The sequence below is a fragment of the Poecile atricapillus genome, chromosome 4 (genome assembly GCF_030490865.1).
Source record: "Poecile atricapillus isolate bPoeAtr1 chromosome 4, bPoeAtr1.hap1, whole genome shotgun sequence".
NCBI lineage: Eukaryota > Metazoa > Chordata > Aves > Passeriformes > Paridae > Poecile > Poecile atricapillus.
The window spans coordinates 13,227,679-13,241,671 of NC_081252.1; positions in this window are offsets into that span (position 1 = coordinate 13,227,679).

The following is a 13,993-nucleotide window of genomic DNA, read 5'->3' on the forward strand; positions in this document are numbered from 1 at the left end:
TTTGTTCTTTCTAATGGAAATGCATGTGAAAGAACTACCAGTAAAAGACTACCATTGAAGGTAATTTCATCATTCATTGAATCATGCAACAATCATGTATAACATTTCATTTAGGATGTTCATGTAACAATGCAAGGATCTGTGAGGAAAGCCTTTCATTTTGTGGGGATTTTTCTTCAACTATTTTTTAATCTATTGATAGCAATAGGGCTAGTTTTTGCATTAATTTTAGCAATATTTTGATCATAATTATTATGATCTTAGCCTCATATATTTTCATAGCTGGGTAAAATTAACAATATTACAATGCAAAGTTGTAGCTGAAGTGCACATACTTTGCTTATTTAATTATAAAAAATAGTAGTCTGAAAGTTTTTGTAAATCTAAATATTATGAAAAAATGCATGTCAGAAGTCCTGGTTAGCTTTTATGCAAGCAATGCTTTTCCTTAAGTTCTCAGCAAAAACTTATCTATTGTCTAAATCCATGACATTTTTGACTTGAGCAGAAGCCTGCAAACCCTTCAGCAATTGCACTCCATAGCCTAAGTGCACCTAAGAAACCTTTGGATGCATTCTCTGAGGGTCTTAATTTTAGAAGCAGCTCCTACCTGAGCATTGTTCCATGCCTGACACCAAAACACTGCAACTGGAAGTGGTGTTTTCCTTATTTAACAGGTCACTGCAGAAAAGCCAACAAGGAACCATAGCCCTATTTCAGGTGTTTAAAGATCTAAAAAATGTGATGGAACAAAGCCACAAAAATATTTTGGGTTCTCCTGGGCAAAGGGTGGCTAAAAAGTTGCTCACCTTGCTGCTACTGTCCCAGCACAGTGAATTATGGATGGGAATCTTCACATGTGCCAATTGAACAAGTTGGACTGGTAAGGAACTGGAGTACATGAGATGAGATGATAAAAGGTCTCGCCTTAATTTGATGGAAGTGTTACAGCTTATTACAAAGACTGATTTTTTTTCCCTTCCTATTTCCCCCCACCCTCCAAATGCACAGCTAAATCAGCCTTTCTACCCTGCATGATGCAGCTGCTATGGAATCTGTAAAAAAAACATAGAACCACGGAATAGTTTGGATCAGAAGTAATCTTAAAAATCATCAAGTTCCAACCCTCCTGCTATGGGCAGGGACACCTTCCACCAGACCAGGTTGTTCAGAGCCCCATCCAATCTGGCTTTGAACACTTCCAGCAATGAGGCATCTACAACTTCTCTGGGCAACCTGTGCCAGGCCTCATCACCCTCACAGAGAACAATTTCTTTCTAATCTCTAATCTAAATCTTCCTTCAGTCATTCTCCCTTTCCTGTCATTACATGTCCTTGTATACAGTTTCTCTCTCTTTTATCCACTACTTCATGCACAATTCCTGTGTTATTACTTGTAATCTCATTAAGAAATGGATAGACAAGGGTACTGATTCCAGATTAAATCCAGAAACCCAAAATATAGCAGAGATTCAGATAAGCAGAACTTCACACCTATTCTTTATAGATTTAAACAACATATCAAGTAACATTTGCCAGACATTCCTGGATTCAGCTCCTCCAATGAATAGTGAAGGATGAGCAGTAAATCTAACATACTCAGTTACTGGCAAAACTGAAGACTGTAAACGAGCAACATTCAGGACAGACAAGAGACTCCTTGCTACGGCATAAACCACAATGATTTTTCAGACTTAAATTTCAGACACCTACTTTGAGGACCAAATCTAAATCAAAGGCCTTCTCTCCACCTGAAAGATGTCCTCTCCTGTGACTCCCTGCTGAGTTGCAAGGAAATTTATCAGACTCATCAAGTATACTTGGAGGGTGTATGCATACTGTGTTCTCTCTCGCTATCATTTCTTTCTTTCGCGGTTCATTAATTCTGCATATATAAACCCTAAATGATTTTTGTCTATTACTATGACATCTAATAATCTCTTCTCTTGCACTTCTGAAGTCCGTACCATTATCACTTTTCCCCACATTGTCTTTGTTTCAGATAATTTTCAAAGCAGCAGTTTTTATCTTTACTTCCTAAATGCACTCCAGTCCTCTCTTTTTTTTTTATCTGTATGGGTATTTTTGACATTTCCCAGCTAGCTATTCACTCCAAAATAGGAATATGCTGCTCCTGCTCTTCCACAGATATTAAGGACAACTGGACTAAGAGGTGATTCCTGCATCTCTCTGCTGGCTACAGTAGTTTTGATCTATGCCTTCTACCTGTTATTGCCTGATGGCAGAGCTCTCAATCAAGATAATCTTTTGAATTATATTTTCAGTTCAGAAATGCTGCACCAAGTGGCTTATTAAAGAGCATGTGTATTGTGTGCAGCTCGTGTTTGCAAACTAATGTTTAATTCTGTTTGAAAAGATATGTCCTCATCACACACACCTGCAAGGCATATTTATCCCACCTGTACCCCAACCCAGATGTAGTTTTGCTGTTCTGGGATCAGGGAACTGGCACTGGTTGCTGATGCTAAAATGTGGAGCAGCAGTGAAACAGAACAAAGCTGATTAAAAAAAAAAAAAAAAAAAAAAGAAGAAAAAAAAAAAGAAACAAAAAACATAAAAATAAAACCCCCAACTGTTCAGATACTTTAGGCCTACTTCAGTGCTTTGACCCAAATAACCTGATCTGCAAATAGCAAATAACTTCTGTGTTCTAAATCAAAGGGGAAAAATAAGCTATTTGGGTCAGAGTACGCAAAAAAAAAGGGTCTACCCAAATGACTAGTCTCCCTCAGACACTAGTGTGTGCTTATCTTCTGGATCTTTTTAATTTGCAATTTTCCCATGGCTCCAGACAGATGTGTCAAATAGATCTGAACATTAAAAACATTACCTAAAGCCACAGTGATTTTTAATATCTCCAATAATATATTTATTTTAAATCAACATTTTGTAAAACTAGCACGGTCCTCCTAAAGGGTCTAAAGGATGTGGATGATGGGCTAAAAATAACACCCTCGGCTTTATCGTGCAATTTCCACCCCATAGCTCACTTTGGTGTTCACTTAGTATAATGACATTGTCTCTTTCCAAAGTGATCAGAAACATCTTGACTTCTCTCCAAATCCAGTCTCTGTTCACTCTGGTGCATTACTCATCACTCCCAAAGGATTTTTTGAGGCTGTGCACAAGGGATGGGATTCAGAACAAAGAGCTTACAAGCAGATTGCTTCAGTAGAATACAATCGTTTATAAATTTCCTATTCATTAAGTTCTACATTCCCAAGAAACGTTAATACTAAATTTACACTCAATTCCAAGGACTCAGCTGGATCTCTATCATAATTTATAATGCCACAGTGAGGAACTACCCCATTATTATAAATAATGAATTAAAGGTGCAAAACTTCCTCAGAAATATCCAAATCTGAAAGCACTCTCCAATTATGTTCCTTAAAGAATACATTTGTAATTTTGGCCAACTTGGGAGCCATTTGCAGTAGAAAAATAATAGGTCTGGTTGTATCCAGTGATGGAAATAATCTTTGAAAAGTTTCTCTTTTATAATGATTCTACTTTGTACACTTCATTTGGGACTATCATAAAGGTCGTATAATTTCATCATATGCAAATGTAATAGACCAAAAACCCCATAATTTAAAACATTTGTTTGAATCTTATTTGCTTGACTATTATAATTCAGGGTGTTCACAGAGATAAATGACAGCAAGAAGGATCCTATTATTCTGTTCAGGAGGAAAGACTGGGAGAGATATGAGTCATTTGGAAGAATGAAGAGAGTATGAAAATTTATCTGTAAGTAAGCAGCTTTTTCGGGGAGAGACAACACCGAGAGAGACAAATAGGGAATTCACCGAGGGTGGGAAATACAAGTGATGGTTTCAAGGAAGCCACTTCACAAGGATTATAATTTTCACAGTGAACTGACTTAGGACAAACATAGCCATCTGACTCCTATAGACTGAACCTGCTAGGAGGGCTCCTGCCTCCATTACGCCCTTGCCAAAAATCGGATTTTTCTGACCTGTGCTTGAACAGGTCTCACAATGATCCCCCTGAACCAGATGTGATTTATTACAAGACCACAGAAGTCAGTCTAGACACCAGTGTAAGATACGTCTGCAAAAGTTGTTATAAAAAGCCAGTTTGAATGGGCTGGTACCCTGTGATGTGAGAGTCTTCACATCCCTACCCAGGACCCAAACTTTATAGTGACCAGGAGCAGGACCCCCTCTCACCAGATCCATCTCCTGAAGGATAAAAGATGCCTTTGAGTCCCTTTACATATCCAGTGGAAGTCTGGAGAAATTCAGGACTAGCAGTGCTTCCTGGGGTGCCTTTTTCCAGTACCCACAGCACATAATACTGTCAGTAACACTTTCTGTCGATGGTGTCCTTTCTTCCCCTGACTCCAGTTGCTTGACCCAGAAGGAAAAGCAGCATGTCATACATATCAAATGAGAGAATTCTACATATTAACTCAGTCTTTTCTTAAACGTAAAAGACTGCTTTAAGCAAGCTTAAGCAAAATAGAAAATAACATCATGAAAAACATCACTCCTGGTTGCATTAATTGGATGACAAAATTACGTTGCTTGCATAAATATATCTGAATAGCTATTTTAATCATCTTAATATTATTCACTGTTTGGATTGCAATTTGTGAGGTAAATGTAGGAAATTTTTTATATCTTGTTTTGAATTTTCATAATTATCTCTTAGCATTACATTCCCCACCCCCCCACCCCAAATTATTGTCTGAATTCACTGACAATTGATCCGAAGGTGCAGGAGGTACTTCAATCACTGAAATAATTCAAAGCCAGATGACACTCTGTTAACACTTAAAAACTGTTGACCCCCATATGCTTGAAAATGTCTGGAAATCCCCGAATAAAGATTTTAATAATGAATATGCAACAGCACGAACCCATTTCAGAAGACAAGCGTATGGAACAGCAAGATCTAATACCTGTGGACCTACAGTATAATTTCCTTTAATTACTAGGCAAAATCAGGACTAATCAGAGTTCCTTTTAAATTCCTGGTATGAAGAAAAAATTAAATCAATAATTAATGACCTATGTAATTTTTTATTACTAGAAATGTAGTAGAAATTCTATACTCATACTCTGCAATATACAGTATGTAAATAACTTCAGACAATTTAATTTTAAATACCAGATGAAGTCCTAGTGAAAAACTGAAATGCAGTTATGGCCCGTGATGGTACTTAAGCATGTTTTCAAATGTTTTCCTAATTGGAACTTTAAGCTCATGATTTAAATCAAGTCCATAATTAATGCAGTCCCTTATATTTATTTAATTGGCTTAGTTTCCATGTCTGTGGAAATACTCAGCCATCTATTCCTCCTGTGACATTTGGAGCCCTTGAGAAATTTACCATTTGTGGCCCTTCAGACTGTATCCCTTCAGATTGTGAAAAGGACAGCATAGGAAGTAAAAATTTGTCCACAGTATCATCATCACTATTCAGCAGATTGTTATTCAGCTCCCACCTTCATTGTACTAAACAAACACAATAAAACACAGCTTCTTTCACAAAGTAACAAAACAAAGGAAAGGAAGCATTATCATCTCTGTTTTTACAAAAAAATTTCAGTGGAGTTTATGAAAATCTAGTACATGCTCCTCATCCTTGGGAGTTACCCAGTATACCTTGAAAGTATGCTGCGAGAAGAAAACTGTGACTTTTGTTTTCCAAAAAGCAAGTGAGTTGCACTTGGAAAGTTTTCAGGTGCTTTTGAAAGATCTGTCCCTAAGCAGCTTGACCATTCAAGACATGCACAGCTGTATTAGAAACTAAATCCACGTATCCTAAGTTTTGCTTCATTGCTTTTCTAACAAGACCTTCCCCTCCCAGTTCTTTTCCTCACAGCTAAATGTATATGAATTTGCAGTACTAAAGGTGTATGAAGTACAGAAAACTGCAGTAATTCTCAGGAATACAATTCAGTGTCTACACATTAGCAACTGACAAAAGAAAAATGCTCCTGAAATGTTGTGTTTCAGATTAAACAAAAGACAAAAAAAATAGCAAACCAAAAAAACCCAAACAAACAAAAAATATAACTGGTCACAAGCAATAATTTTGCAACTAAAATAATTGTTCGTTTATTCACTGTCCCCTCATTGCAAATGGCACAAATGCTTTTGCCCAAACCTGCCATTGAAATTTAGCCCCAGGTATAGAAAGAAGTTTCAGCCTGAATGGTAAATGTTTCCAAGACTCAAGAACAACTCAGGAAAGCTGTTGTGCAACATAAACAGTAGCAGGTCATGACCAGAACACTGCTACTATAATAAAGGTTTATTTAAATGCATTAGCATGGAGGTGAAAATATACAGGAAAAAAAACTTCAACGTTTTATCTCTGACTTACTACTTAAAAACTGTTTAGATTGGGATGGAGAGGTTCCCTTGCTCTTCTCCAAATTTCCAGGGTGTTGGGGGGGATGTAATATATAAATAAATATATATCTATAAACCAATGCACATCTGAAGTGGAGCATACCTAAAAAAATAAACAATGTATCTACCTTAAAAATGTGATTCTAATATTTATAATAAATCAGTAGAACAACTAGATGGAAAAACAAACAAATGAAAAAAAAACAAACCCAGAGGGAACTAATTTTTTTTTTTTCCCCCTGCTTTTTTTTGTGAATGTAGTGAAAACACAGCAGTGGTTCAAAGGCTTTTTGGTTTAGGTTCATACTGCCTTTAGCCTTTGATTATAAATATCCAGCATCACTTCTGCAACATATTTGTTTCTGTGAATTAGAATGTAAATACATTATAGTGATTGCTTGCAAGAGTAGCCAATTGCAGAAAATTGAGTTTTGTTGCCTTTTCTTTGTGCACAGGTGTAATATAGGTCAGGGAAACAGGCCACCCAAGTCTGGCAGACAAGTCACTGCACTCTTTTGTGTTGGAGAGCAGAAGGTGTTTTTTAGACAGACAACTGGGCAGAATCAGTAAATCTCACCCAGAAAATATGTGCAAAAACCTGCAGGGACACATGTGGTTTTGAATTATTTACATATATATATATATGTATATACTTACATATATGCATATACATATATATACACATATATACATATTTTGCTCATTTTCCTATGTATATATATGGAAACCTCTGTGTGTGTGCATACAAGGAAAAAATGTAAAACAAAATAAATTCTATATATACATTTATAGAGGAAAACACTTAAAAGTCAAACTAATTCTCAATATCTTTTTACTAGAATGAAACACCCAGCAAATAATTTAAGAACATACTGTTATTAAATCTCCCCTAAAATTTAAAATAAACTTTAACTCATTACAATATGTGACCTAAGAAGTGCATTCATTTTTTTAATTTTGAAAATAATGGATGCTCTCAAGACTTTTTCCAGACTCATATTATTTCATACTATTAGTTCATACTAGAACTAAAAAAACACTGACATTGCAGTATTTAGTTTCCATACAGAACAGCTTTTCTCAGAAAAGGACTTTTTGGGGTTTTTTTAAGATGAAGATAGTAATATTCTCTCATCCAGTGTTCACTGAAATTCAGGAACAATATATAGAATGGGGAATTACAGAATTTAGATGAAAGCCATTCATTAACTGTGCAGAGCTTTAAATCTGGGGAGAGATAAATGATTACCAAAATAAAATAACAATTAAGCATGCTTGTACTATATTTGTTTGCATAGTAATTGCTATATTTGCCACCATTAATTAGAATTCTCATTGAGCTTAAGAAAACCCTAAATTTGTTCCCTCTTTTGGTAGAGAAAAAAACACGGCAGACAGAGAAGAGGAATTTTCCTTTGATTATTTTATCAACAAATTTTCATGATAAGTTACCTAAATTCCACCTTTGGATGGCAAAATAAATTTTCCTTTCTTCTTAAAATGTGATGGAGTCTATTATATTTTTTAAAAAGAATTTGAAATTACATTATCAGATTTTTGGATTAGAAGTAATTTTATGGGAGTACTGTTGGACTAGGACTTTCTCAAAGTATTCCAGCTTGAATTTTTATAAAAAAAGAATTGTCTGTCAGTGAACAGATTGTTCTTTTAAACACATAATTTCCACTGACTGGGAAAAAATTATATCCCATGAAATCATTTATGCAGATCAAACTTGGAATATTTTGAAACTATAGTATTCTGCCTTGATGCCTTATGGCTGCAGAGCTGGTACCTCATTTTTCTGGTCTGTCATCTTGGCTGGATTCCCAGTTTGTTGGCATAAGCCTTCATGCACAAGGATGCCTATTCTCCATCAAACAGCTGAGTTTCCATGATGTAATGTCTTGCAATCAGCAGTTGGATTTGTGATGGTCTAAGATCCAAACATAATTTTCTGTATAAATTTGAGATGTTTTTTCCAGATATTTCTCCACAAAGTTGTCTTTCTTAAAGTTCACAGTGTTTGTCCTTGCCAGAGTTATACATTGATTGTTTCTATCCATACTCTCTTGCCCTCTCTATTATTCACATTCACGCACAATAATCACCAGGAAAGGTAATCCCTGTCTCTGAGGCATCTGGACAATTTGCAGGAATATGTTTGCTGGAATTTGGAAATGTAAATGAACTTAAACCAAATCTACTTGATTGCAATTGTTCTGAATCCAAATTTAATATGCAGATTACGTGTGAAAATCTGCTACTAAGAAATTTTCTATGAATTTTCTGAAACAGATGAAAATGTACAAAACAATGGTAGTACAGATAGTTACTATTTACTTCAAGTTATATCTGTTTCTGGAAGCCATTCATCTTGATATTTCTGAATTGTCTTTGAGATGTACTACTGTTTCCAGATGTGAAGGACCTGAACCACCCCTCTAAGTAATTTTGGTGTAAATCAGAAATAAAAGTAATAAAATAAATGTGAGTAGACCAATGTGTGACAAGGAATTAACATTTTACACAGAGATAGCTACATTGGCATGTATACATAAAACATAAACAGAGGTTAAAATATCTAGGAGTTACTTAGAGAAATATTCGTACTGATATTTAATCACCTAACAGTAAATTATATATAAATGCTGGATGTATTTATTACCTACATTGCTTTACATGCTTGCAAGCATATTTCATTGCTGTTATTTGTGCTGCTTGTCTCCTAGTCTGAAGGCACTCCTTTAGAATTTGTAGAGGTATAGCTCTCTCAGATGCATGTTTTATTCCACAATATTTTTAAGTATTCAGTTAGCGGACCCCAACTCACATAATTAAAAAGTTGCAGATTAATCATTTTTTGTGCAAATGGAAAGATTACATTTTTGTGTAAGCATTGTCAGTGATTTCTTTGCTAAAGCTACTGCACACTGTGTCTATATTGAAAGGTGGGGTTACGGCAACCTCCTTCTGCTGATAAATCCATCCTTGTGTTTATATCACAAGTGCCCCAATGTGTGAAAAAAACAGAAGAATTTTTAAATTCTGAACTGTTCCAACCCTCCTAACCTGAGACCATATCAGAGTGGAAGGCAGATGAGAAGGAAGCACCTGTCTCTAAGGGCATGGCTATATACCAAGGGAAGATGAAAATTAATTCCCAGACTTGAAATGATCTGAACTGGTGAGTCTAAATGGTATATAAAAAAACAAACAAAAGGATATTGCCAGGTATTAGGAAGAAAAGTGTAATGGTACAACAAGTTTTAGTGTAGAGGCACATTTCATACAAGTAGCCCTGTTCCTTCTAACCTTCCTTCTTAAGGTCACCTACCTGGCAGATGCACACCAGTGCTAAACCCTAGTTCTTTGGTCATTTGCAGATTCTCAGGGTGGGACACTCAATAAATGCTATCACAACATGATTAACCAAGGTAGTTATCTCGAAAATGTGATATGGTTGAAAAATATTCCTTCCAACATCTGATTTCCAAAGGGGAGCTGAAGGCAAATTTCCTCAAGGGAAGAGGCTCTGCTCTGAAGCCCAAGTTTTTCAGGGAGCTCTTCCAACCCACACCTCCTCATTGATGTAGTTGTGGGTAATCTTAAGTCTGGACCAAAAGAAGTAGAGCTGGAAGAGCATGTCTCAGGGCTGGAGCTGGTTAAATCTCCTGTGCCATGCTGCACAGGGAAGAGCAAACATGCCCTGAGGCTCTGTGACTAGGTCTGGCTCATTTGGCAGGAGGAGATCAGTGTGTTGAACCTGACCTCTGGTTGCTGCCCCATTGTCAGAGCACTGTGTTCAGCTGGCCACTATTTCACTCAGCTCAATGAGTGCACGTCCTGCTCTTGGCTTCAGATGTGTAAACAGCTTTACAGCTAGTTCCTTCAAGTTCTGTTATCATGTAAAGATTAAACATCTGAGCAAATAATCACAAAGCCAAAAGTGGCCATTTTCTCAATAACACATCTGTTAGGATGAAATCCTGCTCCGTTGTGCTTTGTGTGTGCTTAGATTGCCTAGGGAACTGGCATGCTAATTTTTGCCCAGAGGTTATAATATTGAAAGTCTGAGTTTTCTTTAACAGTCAGGCTTAACTCTTGGGCTAACATTTTTCCTGGAGTTTCCAACACGATCACATAATCATGTTTTGTAAGTGAAGGGCAGAGTTATGTCCTAAAAAAAGAAGATGTGTGTTAGTTGGTCAATCAAGTAAAATGATTAATTTAAAACAACTCACAACAGCTACAAGGGTAGGAAAGATTATTTACTTGTTAAAAGGCATCTGTGTTCAGTTATGGGAAAATAGATAAGGGCTGGATCAAATTTTAATTATTTTGTCTGATTTTTTTCCTTGCCACAATGAGAAAAAAAAATAATTCAAAGAGCAACATTAAACAATCAAGCTTCTTGAAATGAAGCAGAACAGAAGCGCTGTAGATTTTGATTTCATCTAATCCAGCAGTTTAGAATTATATTTGTAGCCCATGAGGGGACTTCTAGGATTGACTTATTCAATCCTTCTGAATAACTACAGGGCAATAAAATACAAAACAAGACTGTACCAATTGCCATACTGATAAACTGATATTTAGAAGCAGTTGTCTGAATTCCACCCTATGGTACATACCAAGGACAATATAATAACATCAACATTCCTGCTCCCTCTTTTATAGGATCCTTATGTGCCTCTTTTCAGTCTTCCCTGCTGTCATAAATAATTAAAGTGCAACTAGAGTCAACATCACATTTCTCCATGCAAATAAGCCTGGAGAACTTCTGATGATACTGATTACTCCATATCTTTTCTTTGGTTTTCTTTCCTTTACCATCAGACAAATATAAAATAATCTCACTACTCTGTTGCTTCTTTGGGACATAAGTTACCATGTTCTCATCTCTAGGAATAACAAAGAACCACATATTCCTTTTTTTTATTTTTTTTTCTTAACATTTTTTTTTAATAACTGTCTTTATAATCTTACTTTGACTAGGGTTTCTATTTCTATTAACAATAGGTTGGCAAAAAGAAGTGTTCTCTCTTTGCTGCCTTTTTACTTTCTGCAAAGCTGCACAGGAATCCAGTTGCAGACCAGTGCCCCACAGGCAAGAAAAGAATGACAACTTTATCCATATAAGCTAATCATCAAAAATTTTCAAAGGAGTTCATAATTTCTATTACTAATTAAACCTGTCTTTCTTCCTGTATGTCCAGAGACACATCTCTGGAGCCGCCTGCTCCAGATGCACATAATCTGAAAAAGCTGGAAGATCTTAATTGCCTTTCCACAGTGCTATTTTCAGAGCCCCTCTCCAAATATACCCCCACCTAGAGAGGCTGGAACTACATCTTCAATACCTAAACCAGCAGATGTTCATTGGCACAACAAGAATTAGGTTTTTTACCTATTATCAACCTATTCTTTTGTGGACAAAGTCAAACACAATTGCTAAGGGAGTATCTTACAGAGAAAATAATTTTATGTTAGAGAAAATAATTTTTTCATGTGCTGGTAAAATTAAATCATGTCACTGAAGAAAAAAATACTATTTATTGTGTAATTATTATGAGTGAATTTCCATGCCATATTTCACAATGTAAGAAAAAAATCAGCAGTTCATTAAATATTGTAAAATGATAATTCATTTATATTGTCATTCAATTTAATTAATATTGCATTTATATATTCATATAATATATGTTTGATAAAAGCATAATAGGGATAAATTGTTCAGATGATGGTGAGAGATCTTTGAATGACCTAAAACTACAGATTTCTCTAGAATAAAGATCTAGGAAATCTTAATTTGGATTACTTGATATTGCCTAGTTTACCTGTTGTTTTTTGGGTTTTTTAAAAGGAATATAATTGTAGAAATTGAATAAACCCCATTTTTACTCCTTTTTATGTCCAGTAAACAAGGAAATTAAAGCTTATGTCACATCATTCCAAAACTGTTCTGTCACATCAGGTGCCCCAAGGCTATCAATCATCATTTTTTTTTACAAGTTCAGATCTCAGAGAAATTTACTTATTATGAATTTGTCTGCCTTCTAATGGATTTCATTAATCCAGTAATTGCTAGACATAACAGAAAGAACAGGTCCCATTTGAAGGAGAGGGAGATATCAAAAAATCCTCAAATATGTCCTCTTACCTTACCTTTTGTAAAGCCTGTTCCAGATCATAACACAGTTCTTGTTACACAGTTGATCAGTTTCATGAGAAAACCCAGTTCCACGTGATGTAGTAGATTATTCAAATATAAATCACTGGAAAAAATAAACTTGCTGTATCTTTTCTGCCACCAAGGAATAAATGCAGACTTGACTGGGACCGAGCTGTTGCCCTTTCTGGGCCTCAGTCCTGAAGTGGTTGTCAGCAACTCAGGAATGACACATACAGTATGTAAAAATCCTGTACATAAAAATATGAAGCTAAGCTGCTCCATATTTCAGGATATCTATTTCCAGACAAGTAAAACAGATAGGAAACACTTGATGGAAAACTTTACTTCAGAGGAATACAATTAGGCCAGGTAGAAAGCTGTTTCACAAATTTCCAGATATGTAAAGCTTACAAATTATCAAAAAGTGCTTTAGAAATAGTATTTAGAAAAGAAAATAAAATTAATGTGAAATACTGTACTTTGTGTAGAATAGATCTTTGAATAGATGTGCTGTACATAATAAAAGGGGAAAATTTGTATGTGGGTATTGACTAAACAATTGGTAATGGCTCATGACTATTTACAACTTTTAAGACATACTATGGGGAATTATCTTTAACTCAAAATGCAAATGTTTCACCTTGTTCATATTGGCTAGCTGAATAAAGGTTTCAAATGAGGCAAAATAAGTATCTCCATTAAACCTATCCCAATGAAAGTGAATTTGACATTGGAAAGAGAGATTTCAGTATAGTGGAATTATTTTTTCCCCTGTGCTTTACAGTTATGATTCTGCTTTTCATAAATATGGAACTACTAAGATTTACCCGGCTGAAGAGTTCTACTTTCCTCCTTTTTCATATTTTAAGGTGAATGTCTATATCTAGATCTACATCTTGAACTCATATGATTTTATACCTGCCTTCATATCAGCAGGGTTAATTTCAGTTTTCCTCACTGAAGATGAAAGATGAGGTTTTGAGATACCTGGCAGCTTTTCACCCCCATGACAGATGATGACTTTGCTTCCTTCTTTGACTTGAAATGAAAGGGCAGTACAATATATACTTTGCAAAAGCTTGCTTAATACCCTGCTGCCTAGAAAACAAAATCACTGGCATTAAATTTCCTATATCCTTTTCATACCAGCTTGTTTTACAGAGATTTAGAGGATGATTAGTATCATTAACAGACCTTATTTTTTTCAGGGCTTTACTCATTACTGGCCAGGGGTCAATCAAATCATGCATATTAAAGCCAGGTCAAAGTGAGCTATGCTCAGAAGGAGAAAGACCACAGAAAAGCTTCAGCTAACCACTGCCATCAAGTATTAATGTCACAGGTTAATGTATGTGTGACCATATTAGTTCCACATGGGAACTTCAATATCAAAGCCAGGTGATAAGA